Below are 13,636 nucleotides of genomic sequence, written 5' to 3' on the forward strand. Positions count from 1 at the left end.
AGGACCAAGTAAACTATCTGCGCCCCCCCGAGGGGTTCTCTGTGCACCTCATCCCCACTCTCCAGCGTGGCGTGTCCCCCCCCCCAGAGTTGGCTGCACCCCCCGCGTGGTGACTTTGCAGGCCAGAGTCGGGAGGAACCTCACACATACACCCACAATTTCTGTGACACACAATCAGCTCAGACAGGAGGATGGAGCAACACTTACAAACCGACCGACGAAATGAAGAAATATATAAATAGATATATAAATATAACTGTGTTTTTATGCTTTGTCATGAAGGTCTGTAAAAAGGAAAAAAAAAAAAAAAAAAAAAAAAAGAACCAATCCCCAATTTTCTAAAAAACCCAAGCAAACAAAAACAACAAAAAAACCAAAATAATAATTAAAAAAACCCTACAAAAATAAAACTCCAAGTCCCATCCCTCCCCGCCACCTGAATGGCAGACGAGTTCCTCTGACGTTTGATGCTCCTCTTTCACTCTAGGGTTTTGTTTCCTTTCTGTTTTGCACTACAATGGGATGGTGGTATTGGAGAGGATTGGATGCCAGCTCCACCCCTGTCGCCTCCTCCTCCTCCTGCCCCTTTCCCAAATCCTGTCTCTGGGGAGCAGTGTGGACAAGTCACATCTGACAAAGTTACCAAACACATCAGTCGACAAAAAAAAAAAAAAAAAAAAAAAAAAAAAAAAAAAAAAGGCACTCTGAGTCAACAAACGTTTTTTCCATGTCACTGGTTGGCAAACAAAGAAAACAAGCCCAGCTGCGCTCTAACTGCGCTGTGTGGTGGAAAGGAAAGTGTGGGGCTTCATGTGGGCCCATCCGATTGCCCTCCGGACAGCTGAGACTGAGATGGACAAATTCAGGATTGGCTGGGATTATTGCTTGGTTCCCTAGCCCTTAGCCGCCGCTCCTTCTTCCCTTAACCCCTCTACCCGTGACGACTCCAGTTCACCCACATCCCAACTTTCGCAATTTTAGATACGCCCCACGCCCATTCTCCAGATCCCCACAGCCGGTGACGACAGCCTCATTATCTGTGCCCAACACCTAATTTCCTAACCACTATAGCCTCGCTATACGGGCCCCCTTCAACTCCCAGTCCATCTGCTCATACACCTACTCATTTATAGGCCTCCGTTCAATTCCATACGCCTGCGTCCTACCAGCCAGTCCCAACCTACGGCCCCATCTTTTCATCCTCAATCCTATTTTGTGCACCCTAATATTTACCCCTTAATCCCAAATGCTCACCTGATGATTCTCTAGGGATTCTCTGCTCTTTTTGGTTCCCAAGTGACTGGCAAACACTGTTCTGCAAAAGGCTAACTGTCAATAGAAATGCTTATTACTCCTGTATCGTCAGCAAACTCATAAACTGTTCCTTGCACTGACACTTCCTAAAAAATACTCAAAGAAAACACGAAGGCAGCTATAGCCTGTCCCCAGGGCATCGAGTCTGCCAAAATAGATCCTTGTTGTTTTAGAGAGGTTTCAGATAAAACTCGTGGGCTACCGTCCACGGACAAAGACAGGATTGAGAATCAAACCCCCCCTGAAGGGCATAAAAGTGAACAGCGGAGCAATCTGTACAGCCAACATTCTGTGTAAAATCCCGAGCTCCCGGCCTCGGAGGAGGTGGTGGTTGTGGACTCGGCGTTCTGTCTCCAAGTTTAACTTGTATTGTATGAAATCCATCATCGGTAAACGGCTGTGTTGATCCCAAAGGCCCCTCTCACCTAACACTTTTAGCCCTTGCATGGCTCTAGCTGATTATAGGTCTGTGTCTTCTTTAACGGGATGCCCAAACGATAAGGGTATTTGGGGGGGGAGGGGGAATCTTTACATAGAAGATATAGAGCTAAAATCTGTTCCTGTACAGAATAAAATCAAAGAGGTTACTCCTCATCTATTAAAAGTGTTATTCCGCATGTCTTACCTCTGAGTAACCTGCTGCAAATAGCAGAGTTGTTACACCGTCACCGAGACCAGAATTTGGCCCATTAATCTCATCTTATTCTATACGAGAAGAAAATTCTGAGTAATTTCTAAAACTTTACTTTCGCCACTCCTTCTGTTTTCCTCCACGGACACCGGACAGATGCTGGACCCTGTTAGTAAAGTCTCCCTTTCAGTCTCCCAGTACAGCCTTTGCTCCGCTGGTGCACCACCCAGTTTCCCCTCAGCGGGTGGTGGGGACAGAGGCGGTAAATCCCAGGAGCAGCGAGGGGAACCCCCCCGAGGAGGCTAGAGAAAAGGAGACCATCACGCCTCACACTTGGCAACCTGCAGCCCAGGGGCCACCTCAAGAGAAGGTAGCAGCTCCGAAACGCTGATATTTATAACGGTGTTTCGCTAAACTGGAGACACGAGCTGGGGTAGGAAAGCAGGATTTGGGTTGGCTCACTCACGGCTGGCTTGATTTGACCCTCGGAGGGCCAAATCCATTGTTGGTGTAACTCCACTGCTAAAAAGAGGATTTCCACCAGGCATTGGATTGGTCTGGAAAAGTTCCCAAGTACGGCTTGTAGTTCGACCAGAAAAATTAAAAGGAAAGCAGAATTATGCAAAGGACTGGGCAGTCTAATCCTCTTCCACCACCATCTGTAGACCCCCATGCGAATGTACTGAATTACATTTGCCAAAGAGTTTCTTGTGTTGGTTGTTTTGATTTACAGTCGGTGGATGCATTGTAAAGCAGTATTATAGCTAAAGTCTAGTAGCTGACACAGGGATTTATGTGGTGATATTATGCAGAAGAAAACCATCAATATTCATATAGATTCCATTAGACTGGACTATGCAGGAAACGCAAAAATTCTACCAATTATTTAATATTATGTTATTTGCAAAAACAATTGCTGCTTTGTAGGAAGATAATGTGTGTAATGTGAAGGCAATTCCTCTTGTATATAAATTCATCTCCATCTTCATCATGGTAGTTATTAAAACAGCCTCGTCTCATCCTGTAGATAAGGAACACGCTGTCTGTACTGTGCAAGTCTCGTTGTGCTCACTGAAAACAAAACGATGTGTTCAATAAAGCACAGCACAAATCCAGAACCTGAGGGAACAGCCAAACCTTGGAAGGACCCCCTTCCCCAACAGGCCAACAGTTGCTTTGTTATAGGTGGAATTTTTTATTTTATTTTTTTTTCTTGAAAAAGTTTTACGGGAAAAAATGAAAAAGAATCGGAGGAAGAAATCACTATGCAAAATCCAGTGAAGTCCATGACTCACATCGCTCTCCTCCGTTCTGCTGTCTCTTCTCCCATTTCTTTCTCACACCCTCTTTCCATTCCGTTTCTGTTTCTCTCTTTTATTATTCTTCATTCCCAATGCACTTTTCTATCCAGAGAGGGAACGGCATGACTGATACGAGAGCAGGTATCTGGGAACTCAAACTCCCCAATTCTCCTCGTGGCTCTAGAGAACCTTTGTCAAGTCCAATTTCCCCCCTATGCCTCAATTCCAATCTTCTGTAAAATGGGGATAACAATAGTTCCTAGTTCACAGGGGGATTGCGCAGCTGAATTAATTATCACCGGCTCAGTGCTTTGAGATCCTGGAAAGAAAATTCTATCAAAGTGTTAAGTATTATTCTGAATAATAATGAATGTTTCCATTACATTTCTCTCTTTTCCTTTTTCTCACAAATCATTCTTCCGTTCTTTATTTTTCTTCCTTAGCTCTCCCTTCACTTTTTTCTTCTCCTATCATTCTTAGCTCTGCTCCTACGTTTGCTTTATCTAACGGACCAAGCAGAAATGTTGTGTGACTGGATCTCCTCCTCTCACCATTTTTTTCACGGGGGAAGAACCTCCTGAGTTCTCCAAGGCCACGCTTCACTGGAAGCAACAGGGACCATGGCATTTAAAACTGGGCAGCACTTTGAAGGTCTGTTCTCTGAAGCTCCCACATCCTTCTGGCCCAACGGGACGTGAGGCAAGAAGGAGGGAGGTTTGCTCAGGGTGGATGCATTAAAGCTGACGCCCTTGTGACCTGTAAATCTGTTTGGGGAGGGTTGGTGGCGATGAGCCCTGCTGTGGGAACAGGGAGAAGCCTGCATGCTTTCTGACCCATCGGTAGCGATGATTCAAATTGAGAGTAAGACTTCAGAATTGATCACGGCATGAACGCGAGGATTTTAAACGACAAAAGGAAAACATAAAAAAACCCCACCCTACACCTCTTTCTGCTCTTGAGTATATAATTATATATGCACATAAACATTTTCCTAAAGGAATTTTTGGTTTGCTGAACTGTTGGAAAAACCCCACCCTTTTGTCCCTAAGGAAAAGCACCCCTCTGGGAAAAGAAGAAAGAATCGTAGCTGCCCCCTTTGGCACTGACAGAATGAGGGCTTCTGAGGGACCCCACAAACCCCACAGTGTGCTCCTTGGGCCCAGGACCGTGGCAAACTTGCAAAGCAGGAAGGAGGGACCAAATAATGACAATTACAGAAGTGACGACAAATCCAGCCGTCAGCAGCTCTGCCGACGCTCTCCAGGCTAAGCTAGACACGAGACCGGGGAGGAGAGGGGGCCAGTGCCAGGTGCAGGGTCACATCCATCCTAGGCTGCTGCAGCCACTCTTGGCTTTTCCTCATCGCTTCAGTTCTGTTTGACTCTTTTCTTTCCTCTTTTTGTGCACATGAGAAATAAAAACAATTTTTTTTTTTTTGTATGTCATTTTTGTGGCTTCTGGCTTGTTTCTCTTTCCCTCTCCTCCTCCTCCTCTTGTCTCTCTCCCTTCCTCAGCACTTCTCTCTCCAGAGATTTCCCCTTGAGGTCTCCAGGATGTTACGTTTCTTGCACCTAGCACCCTTTGGGCGCCACGTAAACGTCCCTGTGACTGCTGACACCCACCACGTGATGGAAGCCACTGCAGATGCTTGCAATCCAGCCTCTGAGCCCCCACCCTGCTCCTGTTCATTGCCAGTAGGACTACCTTCTTCTGTCGATCTCCCTCAATTGACTCCCAACGACCCATAACACATCAGATGTCCCCCAGGTAGTTCAGGAAATCAAAACGCTACTGTTGAGTAGCCGAGATGTCTGAAGGATGCGGGATAACCAAGAGTCTCTTTCCCCTCTACACCAACTGGGGATGGGCAACACCAGCTCAACGTGCCTCTCGGAGGACTTAAGGTCTTCCACAATCAGCCCTGATGCTCCATCAGAGTCCTGTGGGGACTGTGTGTGATGTCTTAGCATAGGGAGGGTGCCTGGTAGCTCTCAGGTCTTACCCCCACTTCTCTGCTACCCCGGGTTTAGTTTCAGGAGGGGAATTCTTAGCCTGATGTTTTATTATAGCTTGCTCTCTCCTCATCTCTATCTGTCTTGGTCAATCGAGAGGCAAAACCAAAGGCAAAGTCATTAATAACCCATTCTCCAACCTATTCATCGTCCACCTAACAAACAGCCAGGCATTATATTAAGGTATGCTATAAACATACCAAATACTGAGGTATTCACTCAATTTTTCCTCAGTCAAGCATTAATTCTCCAGGAAGTCAGATGCAGTTTAAGGTCACAGAGGCGGAGCAAAACTGTAGCAAGGAGTCAGGCTAAGCTAAATCAATTTTGTTTCTCAATTTTTAGTTGTTTAAAAGTATTTTCACAACAGCTCATGAAAGCCAGTGGGCCACGTTTTCTGCCGGTGCGTGTGTATCTTAAGGAAAGCCTGTGCCGAAACGCTGTCATGAAATGAAATGCTTTCATGAAGCTTCTGCTCGTCAGAGAGTTAAAACATTTCCTTTTGTTTCAGTTTATGTGCAGTATTAATAGAGTAGGCTGAAAATCCTCCAACAGGGCATTTTCCATAAGTGAAAGTCAATTTGTTGAAATCCAAACAGTCTGTAAAAGCAATTCAATTTCCACAACGAACGCTGCAGTAAAACTGCCTGGCAACTCTCCCGCAGTCGGAGACCCCGGGTTTCCAGGGTCCGCCGCTTGCGAGACAGCCTGGCCCGGGATGCGATGCAGTATCCCTGCTTGTGCTCCAAATCGGAACAAAACCGCATTCCAAAATTCTGAAATCTTTTGTGCATGAGAATGATCTTTCTCTACCAAAGTTTAGATGGTAAGAATCAGAGTGGATTAATAGGTGAGATGCTGGATGTTAAACGGACTAGAGTCAAAGGGAATTACTGAGGTACATCTGCTGTCAGAGGTGAAAGACAGGCTAAGGATCAACAGACACAAGCACCAGAAGAAAGAAAAATGGATTTTCAAAATTCATCCCTGTAAAACAATCTCAGAAGAAAGATTTAGACCTTGCATTGTCATCTCATTTGTATCCCACTTAACACAGCCCAGAGAACTGCACCCTGACAGTCCTGAGTAAGTCTCCATCACCGAGAGTTGGAACTATATCAAAACTTCCCAACTTCCAAGAATTTACATATCTTGCAAAAAGAAATATTGCATGAAAGAGCTATTTCTACCATCCCGACTAGTATTATGTTCCTGTAATAATCCTGCATAATCAATGGGAGTTCTCGGTGTGAAAATGTTGTGTGATGAAACTAAAAAGAGCAGCCCAGTCTGTCTCCTAATGAGGAAAGTGATATTGTAAGAGAGTATGCAACACTAAGTGAAGAAATCCTCTTTATAATTACTCTAACAAGAAAAATAAAGAAAAGTTTGAACATTCTGAGATGATGACAACCTTCTTTAAAAATAAATACGTTCTTTAATGAGGTGTGGGCAAGGAAAGACAAGACCCATCTGAAGGTATTAATCTAGTTAGCAGATGAATGTACTGGACACACAATCAGTACTGAAAAACTCTAAGGACCTGGGGAATGGTAAAAATGGAAGAAGAGCAAACAGGGCACCAATGCTTCAAAGGAAGAAAATTATCCTGAAAACTATCATCTAGTAAAACTACACAATGATGATGTTTGTATCCAAAGGAAAATACTTTAAAATATTAAGGGAAGGATCAACTCACTGCACAAGTAGCGGTTAATGAAGATATGCATAATAAAGAGTCTGTCCATAAATACTTGTCTGTTTTAGGAAAAAAAGCCGGGAATATCCTCAGGACAGTTAACGGGATTCAGGAGCTGTCTGCAGCGAAGCAAAGGAAGTTTGCTAGAGCCTGTATTGCCAGCCCCTCACACTTGAAAATCATGAACCAAGCACACACAAAAATCACAAGACTGACCAGAAATCATGGAATTTGTATATAACACCAGATATCATTTTGTATATATGTATATTTATATACATGTATATAAAATAAAACCAAAAGAACTTATATTTGACTTCTAATTTTAGTGTTCGCAAGAAGTCTATAGCTACGTTATTAATTGTGCCTCTTCCATGGCAAGAGCCAGAAATTCACTAATTGTGAAAAGTGAGCATCTCACTGTATCGCGGGGAGCCCATGGTCTGTTGCTTTAGGAAGCAGCTCAAATGTCACAAGGCCTGGAAATGGCCCTGTAACTCCTGGCAGGGCTGACAGAGCTGGTCCGGCACCAAAACTTCTCAAAGACTTGGGTTTTTTCCTATCTTCTGCTGTGTGACATTTCAGTGGAAGCTGCCCATCTAAAGCACGTATGATCATTTTGGGTTCAAAACTCTATCTGCAAATTCAATCCATAGCAGCTGCTTGGAGAAGACCTTTTTCCACTCTTCCCTGTAGCAGGAGAACCTCCCTTGTCAACCCTGGCTGCTTCTTGCAACCCTCTGCCTCCTGCCACCTCTTCCACCCTTTCCTTCAAGATCCCCCTTCAACACAAGGACTGTTATCCCTCATGTGGAAAACATGGATTCTCTGTAAGCCCCCTCCCTCGTTCTCTGCCCCGTACCCTCTTATGTATAAACCCTCCCATGTTCCTTGTTGTGCACGCTGGGGAGACCATCCTGCACCCCACAATCCCTGCTTGGGCACTATTGGCCTCTCCACACTCTCCCCCACATCCAGAGGACCTTCTCTGTCCTTACTCTTTTTTGCTGCTCTCTACAGTCCCCTTCACTACTCGTGAGAGGAACACCAGGTTTCAGGACAGAGGCAACATCCATCTTTACTCCAGGCAGCCTGACTTTCTGCTGCTTTATAAGTAAATGCTGAGCAGCCAAAACTGCAGCCACCCGTGGCTTCCATCCCCGGGAGAAAAATTTCAAGGGACTGCCTTGATGCAACACACGGCCACGGTTTCACTCAGAGCTACGCGCTAGTCTTGGCTGAAGGATAAGCCTTCCCTTACGAAACATTAAAAAAATGGCTTCACTTCTAAATGGTCTCCTTTCAAAACACATTATTTGCATCAGAATTGCTCTGGCTTTGCCCCTGTGCCTGTTCAAAAGGAGACAAGTCGTTCTGTTTTAAAGAAACACACCAACAACGAAATATTACAAACATCATGACTTTCAGCCTGAGACCAATTTCAAAGGCATCCTGTTGAACGCTCAGGAAAGGAAGACAAAGAACCTACGCAGCAAACCCAAAGAGGGTAGGACCGAAGAGTGAGAAATTTCACACAGATACAGTACCTCCGTGCACAGAAGAAGGAAGCATTTTTCCTCCACCAGAAACCAGAATGCGGTTTTAACTACAGACCTGCATTTGGCACCTCCCTAATACGCCAGCCGCGGTTAGAGCGCCCAGCAGCTTCCACACGCGCACTTTTCAGACTCATATATGAAAGTCAAATCATCATTAACAAGCAAATCAATCCTTCTTTTCATGCCTCTTTCTCTAACACCACGACCAGCAGTTTTTAACTTAGGTTTTTAAAATCTCTAGTTTATTTTTAAGGAAAATGCTCTTAATGTAACTGGGAAAAGTGAGCTTATGGACCTAGATGCACCATTCTGGCAGCTATTCTTCTCCTGATTGTTTTTTGTTCTTACTGTTTGCTAATTGAGAAAGATTGAAAATCGCTTCTCTAGCTACGCTTCAAATCTCAGAGCATGACATAAAATCCAGGAATCCAAATTTCTACCCAGCAATGTCTAGCTAACAAACAGTTAGCTGTCTAACCCATCGGGAAAGTTTATATATCCTATCCCTCCGCTAAAGCTGAGTAGAAATAGAGTAATAGCTTGGTAATGCTATCAGCTGAGACAACCTTTTATCTCAAGCAGACACGGTCCACACTCAGAAGTCCCAGATTGACTCCGCATAGAATCATTCCTCTTAAATGTCACGAACAGCCTGTTTTAAATTGAAAAGTCCTAGAGAAAAAAAGGAAAAATAAAAAAAAAAGCAGTAATAGAATTGAGCCAAAGCCGCGATGTTGGGTAGCCAAAAGTTAGCAAGTGCCAGAATACAGGAAGATGGGACAGAGCTCCGCAGGCAATGTGCCAGAGGGAACAGGAGAGAAATTAAATGAACTTGTCATACTTTTTGCTCTCTAACTTCAGAGAGTCTATTAGTACCATGGAGTAAGATTATCACAAGGGGTTTGCATCGCCACAAATAGAAACCCCTCGCACGTTCCCACTCCCTGTGCGTTGGTCTCCCTTCCCAGCCACCTTTGTCCTGCGATCCATTTATACCACGCAAGTGTGATACGCTACTAGGTTCAAATTTGTTAATAAACCAGGATGTGAGAGTGTTATACCTACTTAGTATTCAGTTTGCTCTTTTAGAAATGATTTGGTAGAGAATCAGGCCCTCCTCTCCCTCTCTAGCTGACTCTCATCTGATTCTAATTCAATTTCTCTGCCTATTGTTTATTTCACCGCTCCCCTGTGAAGTGTCAAATGCTGATGTTCCGTCAGCCTAGAACTGTCGTTTATATTTGTCATTCAGTCCTTGTTAAAAAATAAAACAGGACTGCGCCTGCCTTGGCGCGCTCTGCCTGGGAATTCCCTGTGGTAAAATTAGTCCATTTAGATGGAAAGTTTTGTGTCACTCCCCTGTCTAAATTGGCAGATCTGGCTCTTTTGCAAAAACCAATAAACTGTGAACCTTGATGCATCTGTCAATCAAACCCATCTTTGGTGAGCAAAGCCAGATGACAACAAAAGCTGGGCAGGTTCCTCCGATTGGTCCTTCTCATTTAGGCATATCAGGAGGCACCTGTCACTCCTCTGGCTCAGCATCCTGCTCAGAGGGACTCCAGTCACGGGGAGATGAAGCCTTACTGGGGGCTGGGTTGGGGCCGGGGTAGGAAGGGAGGAAGGGGGAATTTACCCTCCTCACTCTCAATGCAATCTGCAGCTCGGCTCTTTCCTCACGGCTCTGCTGAGAGGCCAGGAACTGGCATCACCTTTTGTTCCGGACGTGGTTTTTTTTCCACATCTTAAGTGAAAGCTTTGATTTCTTAAACCATGCAGGTTTTCTGGTGGCTGAAAGGATGTAGCGGGAGCAGTAAATGTGACACGCTGCATCCCTGGGGCTCTGGGACTGAGCCATGGTACCACAGAGGAGAGAGAGGACATATCCCAAACCCCTTCCCAAAGCTGCTGTGCGCACCCTGCCTCTCTGGTCACCCACCCAGGAGGGGAATTTCTACCTCTGCGCTGGAAAAGACTGATTGAATGAGGCCTTGCATGTCACAGAATCACAACATCACAAAATCACAGAATTACAGAATAATATGGGGTTGGAAGGGACCTCTGGAGATCATCTAAGTCCTACCCCCTGCCAGAGCAGGGTCACCCAGAGCAGGCTGCACAGGAACGTGTCCAGGTGGGTTTGGAATTTCTCCAGAGACGGAGATTCCACCACCTCTCTGGGCAGCCTGTTCCAGGGCTCTGCCACCCTCAAATGAAAGAAGTTCCTCCTTGTGTTTAGATGGAACTTCCTATGTTCAAATTTGTCCCTGTTTCCTTTTGTCCTGTCACTGGGCACCACTGAAAGAAGTCTGGCCCCATCAAGGGAAGCATTTTTCATAAAGGCATAAAAGAGGAAGAAAAACAGCAGCAAAGAGCAATAGGACACACCGTGGTACTCGAGAGGAGCTGGGGCACTTCGGAGCTGATGATACTCCTGGGAATGATCCCTAAAGAGATCAGACTTCAGGAGACAACTCAACTTGCCCAGTTTTCACTGGAAAACTGAACTCTGCTGGGTGCCCCAGAATAGGGTGCTGAATTTTTATTAATAATTTCTTTTGCATTCAAAAAGAGAATTTAACCTAATTTTTCAAAGTGTGATCATTTGCATATTTGCATTAGGTTGCCACTGAACCGTTCAAGAAACTTGTTCTTCCTCAGAGCTGCTGCTCGATGATGGATTTATGTTGCCTCTCAAGCATCCCATCAAAAACCTCATCTCAGGCACCTGTATCTTCTCTTTCCACTTTGTTTTCCTCGGAACAGCTCTGCTATCATATGGCACTTACACTGTTCACGTTAAGTGTCTTGGCAAATTGTCCTGGCGGTGCAGTAGCCAGACAGTTCTCTCAAAACCAGAATCCAGGACGTTACTAATTCTCACAGCTGCCTCACGAGTCTCATGAAAGTTTTGTGCTTTTGCTGCTGTTACAGGATATAGAAGATGAAAATCTCAGCCTTCCTAAACCAGTCGTGAGTCCATGCGCTTCCACCGTCCTGCTTCAATTACAGGCTCAAAAAGACAAAAGAAATAGCTTGAAAGCAACAGCAAGAAAAGCTCTTTATGACATTTAAGCTCATGTCATTATTCTTGCAGGTGGAGGAACACGATTCTTGCTTACTGAGTGTTTGAGCCTTGCCAGACGGGGCATACAAAGTACCGATTTTCATGTGAGAGATGAATCCGGTAAAACATTGACCAGATGATGCTAGCTAGCATTCGCATACACGCTCACTGGGCTACACGTATGAGGTCAAAATCATAGAATCATAGAATCATCCAGGTTGGAAGAGACCCTTGGGATCATCGAGTCCAACCATCTACCCTACACTACAAAGTTCTTCCCTATATCATATCCCCCAACACCACATCTAAACGTCTCTTAAACACATCCAGGGATGGTGACTCAACCACCTCCCTGGGCAGCCTGTTCCAATGCCCGACCACTCTTTCTGTGAAAAATTCTTTCCTAATGTTCAGTCTAAACCTACCCTGCTGGAGCTTGAAGCCATTCCCTCTTGTTCTGTCATTAATTACCTGTGCGAAGAGACCAGCACCAACCTCTCTACAGTGTCCTTTCAAGTAGTTGTAGAGAGTGATGAGGTCTCCCCTCAGCCTACTCTTCCTCATACTAAACAGTCCCAGCTCCAAAAAAAATACGGAATGCTTCACGAATTTGCGTGTCATCCTTGCGCAGGGGCCATGCTAATCTTCTCTGTATCGTTCCAATTTTAGTATATGTGCTGCCGAAGCGAGCACGATACAATACAATCAATGTATGTACAATATAATCTGTATATACAATATATAATACAATGATGCACAATACAATCTGTACATCATCGTTTGGGATCTTGAAAAGACTGCTAAAACATCGCTTACAGCCAGCAGTTTAGGGGGTACTGAATGAGTACAGAAAGTAGCATGGAAGAAACGTTACAGTCCCTGTGTATTGCGATTATGAACCATATTCCAATAGCGCCTTGAGATACCGAGACAACGACTCCGTGTTATGGACTGTACAAAGTAAGACATCATTCCTATCCTCACCCACCCACTTATCACTGGATAAAACAGAGAAAAGAAGCGAGCCGTTCAATGCTGCCCACCTGATCAGTGCCAGAAAAGGAATGACACCAAATCTCACCAGCCAGGCCAGCACGCTGCACCCTCCAGCCCTTTAGGTAGGTATGAATAAAAGTCAAGGGGGCCACCACCAGTTAGTCCTAGCAGAAGTACGCTAGGAAGCGATCAAGTTCTGGGAAGAGACAAGAGGTGGCTTCTCACAGCCACCTCCCTGATGGACTTTGAAAGATTTGCCAGACTCTTGAGAGAGGAAATGCAAGAAAAGATAATGAATCTTCAGCACAGGTTTTCTACCTGCTGCAGCCTTTTCTGGCAGGGGAATACATATGCGTAATGTAAAGAAAGCCTAAGCAAATCAGCTGGAAAATGCTGTTACAAAACAGAAGAAAAAGTTTAGGATGTTACATAGTGGATGGAAAGTGCTAACAGACAGCTCACAGAAGTGCACTGATAGTCCAACCAGCAGCCATAAAGCTATTCATACAGGGAGACATTTGGCTGAGGTTCCCAAAAGGGTCTAAATGTGGATCTAAAATGTAACCCGTATCCAAGGATCTCACCAAACACCACAACTTTCCCAAATCACCGACAGCCCAGCACTTTCCCAGATCAGGAGCCATCTGTGCTTGTTGCAGACGCAATCAGGAGTGGAGTGAGATCTTCTTCCATGACTTTTCCCCATCCCCGTACTCAGAGGATTCATCGGCCGGTATTCTGAATGGTATAATCTTTTGTTATCTGGTTTCACTTTTGTCACAATATTCCAAAGGCTCAATTTCTACAGGTGTGACCAGCTCCTCAAAAGGGTCTAAATGTGAGCGAGGCACGTAAATACGTACAGATCAGTATTTTCACTAGAAGACTTTGAGGAGTGTTCGGGACACAGCTGTACACAACATAATGAGCTTTTTCGAAAATTTTTGTAACAACAGTTGCTAAAGATCCCTGAAAATCTATCCAGCATTTTCTTCTGTGTCTAATCAGACCTGGGCTTTAATGAATGAATTAATTTTTAATGTACCCTTCTTTGAAA

At 44.7% G+C, this 13,636-nt stretch overlaps 1 non-coding gene across 1 annotated transcript; it reads right to left on the reverse strand.

Moving 5' to 3' along the window:
- Positions 1-12,169: 12,169 nt before the first annotated feature.
- On the reverse strand, positions 12,170-12,276 carry LOC141469702 (U6 spliceosomal RNA). The gene has a single exon (XR_012463470.1). It is a non-coding gene; the product is annotated as a U6 spliceosomal RNA (small nuclear RNA).
- Positions 12,277-13,636: the final 1,360 nt, after the last annotated feature.

The sequence above is a fragment of the Numenius arquata genome, chromosome 10 (genome assembly GCF_964106895.1).
Source record: "Numenius arquata chromosome 10, bNumArq3.hap1.1, whole genome shotgun sequence".
Classification (NCBI taxonomy): domain Eukaryota; kingdom Metazoa; phylum Chordata; class Aves; order Charadriiformes; family Scolopacidae; genus Numenius; species Numenius arquata.